Raw genomic sequence first — 3,207 nt, 5'->3', positions numbered from 1 at the left:
AAATATGGGTATATGGGTGGATAGATGGGTGGGCAGGCTGAAGTAGAAGGTATGTCTATGAAGTGGGGAGTGTGCCCAAGAACATGTATAGGGTTGGCAGACAATAGTCCTATAAGTTTAAGTGTATGATCTGAATTCCCAGGTGTATAGGAGAGCTGACAAGACGCAAGGTTGTAGTCACTGCTTGGTCACAACCAGTTACCCAGAGGGACCGAGTAGTTGAACCTGTGGGTTCAGGACCATAGTCGCACATCAAGCTCAATTGGCATAACATACTATACAAAACATTGTTCCACCTCCTACTTTGACAAGTAGTGACTGGGATCTTAAAAGCTTGCAAGCTGCCATCTAGATGCAACGATGGTTCTCTCTGCATCCAGAGCAAGGAAGAATGAAGAAAACCAAAAATTTATGGAAACAATTAGTCCTAGTGGTACACCATCCGATCCGCAGCCTATATGACTATGAGACCAAAAGAACTAGATGGTGCCCGATTTCCACTGTGAACCACTTGGAAGGGGATCTATGTAGGAGATCCTGGATAGAGAGGGAGAACAATGAGGAACAAAACTCAAAATCATTTGGAGAAAAAAAATGGGGGGGGGGACCACGTTTGCTGGTCCAATAGAGCCTGGCGGAACCACTGAGATTATGGGCCCTAGCTGCCCTTCAGGTCTGGAATTGAACCCACACCTATGGCTTCCAGCCAAACAAAAGACAGGCATATGAGTTGAACATTTACCTGAGACAGATACACTCCTTGGACAGAAAAATCATGGGAGAAAGAAGGGCTTTTTATGCACAGGGAGACAGCTCAGGGGGCAGGGTTGCATGGAAGGATGGACACAGGGAAGAGGTAACTATCAGGAGGAAGTGGGAAGGGAGCTGTTGCATTGTGGTAAATTGTGGTCATTGTTGTGAGGCAAAGTATATGTGAACTGTTGTATGGAAAGTGAATTTGCTCTGTAAATTTTCACCCAAATCACAATAAATAAATAAATAAAAATGAACTGGTGCAAAAGGACAAACTGGCCAAGCAGGCTGAATGATATGATGTCATGGCAACCTGCATGAAGTCTGTAACTAAGCAAGGAGCTGAATTATCCAATGAGGAGAGGAATCTTCTCTCAGTTGCTTATAAAATGTTGTAAGAGTCATCTTAGAGGGTCATCCCAAGTATTGAGCAAAAGACAGATGTTGCTGTGATAAAAACAGCAGATGACTTGAGAATATGGGGAGAAGAGGGAGACGACGCTAAGCAATACCTGCAATGCTTCACAAGCAGAGACGAAGTCTCCTACTTGAAAACAAAAGGAAATGACCCCACTATTTGGCTGAGGTTGCTGCTGGTGATAACAAGAAAGGAATTATGGATCAGTCACAACAAGCTTACCAAGAAGCTTTTGAAATCATCCAAAAGGGCATGCAACCAATGCGTAATATCAGGTTGGATCTGACCTTGACTTCTCCATGTTCTACTGTGAGATTCTGAACTCCCCTGCGATAGCCTGCTCTCTTGCAAAGACAGCTTTTGATGAAGCCATTGCTGAACTGATACAGTCAGTAAAGAATCAAGATAGCACACTATCAATGCTGTTATTGACATTGGGGACATTCAGTGCTCGAGGAGACAAAGCAAAAGCAGAAGAAGGAGGGGAAAATTAACCAGCTGTCCAACGTCTGTCTGCCTCATTCTAAAATTCACACAGTAGACATTTGTCACCTATGCTGTCCCACACACAGTTTTTTCTTTATAATTATGACAGGTTTATGTTACTTCTATTTGAATTTCTGTATTTCCCATGTGGTTTTATGTTTAACATTAGGGGAGTAGAATGAGCCAGTTAACATTTAGTGAGTTATCTGTTTTCATCTTGAGATGGCCAATATGGGGATGTGAATTTTTTACACAAGTTATAAATGTTTGGCATAGTAATTTTGGAACATTATAGTTTCACAAGGGCCAGTGATAAAACTGCTAAATAAAGAAAACCACACACATTGGTTTGTCCTGTTGGGGGATAAAAAGTATAGTTGGTTCTAGTCACAAGGGTAGTTATGGTGAGGACTTTGAGGGTTGAGCACCTAAAAGGCTGGGGTAGAAGTAGATACCCCATGGATATTAATTACATGCTGACCTATATGTATGCATGTATGTAAGGAACACACAGTCTCAACGTGTATACCTCTGACTACAGCTGCAGCAGCGTCCTTCAGACAAAGCTGTGACCCACCTTACTCAGCAGAAGGGCAGAAACGGGTCCCATTCCATTATCTGCAAATTTACCTGCTGTTTGTTGTCATATTTTTCTTCACTAAATTTAAATTTTTTAGGACCTCTGGTAGCATAGTGCCTAATGCATTTCACTGCTAACCAGAAGGCTGGTGGTTTGAACCCACCAGCTGCTCCTCAGAAAGAAGACTGGGCAATCTATTTCCTTACAGATACCACCTCAGAACCTCAAGGAGGGGTTGCTATGACTCAGAACTGACTCGAAGGCAGTGAGTTTGTTTTTTTATGGTTTGTTGTTGTGTTGTTGTTATGTACCGTGGAGTCGGCCCCAACTCATAGCAACCCCTCCTTGGGTTTCCCGAGGCAGCATCACTACGGAAGTAGGATTGTCCAACCTTCCTTCCGAGGAGTGGCTGGTGGGTTTGAATCACCAGCCTTCTGATTAACAGTCAAGTGCTTTAGCCACTATGCTACCAGAGCTCCTTTTTATGGTTTAGGCAACCTAAAACAACTATACAAGTAGGATGCAATGAAAATGAATTGCTTGATACCCACTGTTGTTGTCATGTGCCGTCAAGTCGGACCGACTCATAGCGACCCCTCCTTGGGTTTCCGAGGTGGTATCACTACGGAAGTAGATTGATTGCCCCATCTTCCTTCCAAGGAGTGGCTGGTGGGTTTAAACGGCCAGCCTTCTGGTTAGCAGTCAAGTGCCTTAGGCACTATGCTACCAGAACTCCTGTATTAAAGTTAATGTAAGTGGAACAAAAGTTTTATGAATTGACTTTTCAATTACTTTCTCTACAGCTTTTCATGTTAATTAGTTTTTTGATTCTGAGACTTCTCTAAAGGAAATTGTGTTGTTGTTGTTGTTGTTGTTAAGTGCCGTCGAGTCATTTCCGACTCATAGCGACCCCATGCACAGCAGAACGAAACACTGCCCGATCCCGCGCCAGCCCCACAATCCCTGCTAT

General features: G+C 43.3%; 1 pseudogene; it reads left to right on the top strand.

Annotated features, from left to right (window-relative positions):
- The first annotated feature begins 1,001 nt into the window (after window positions 1-1,001).
- Window positions 1,002-1,665, top strand: LOC103205888 (annotated as a pseudogene).
- Window positions 1,666-3,207: the final 1,542 nt, after the last annotated feature.

Source organism: Orycteropus afer, unplaced genomic scaffold, assembly GCF_000298275.1.
Source record: "Orycteropus afer afer isolate SDZICR_OR568_19922 unplaced genomic scaffold, OryAfe1.0 scaffold00293, whole genome shotgun sequence".
Lineage (NCBI taxonomy): Eukaryota > Metazoa > Chordata > Mammalia > Tubulidentata > Orycteropodidae > Orycteropus > Orycteropus afer.
Note: the sequence above shows the minus strand (reverse complement) of the source record. Positions and strands in the feature narration are given on the sequence as shown.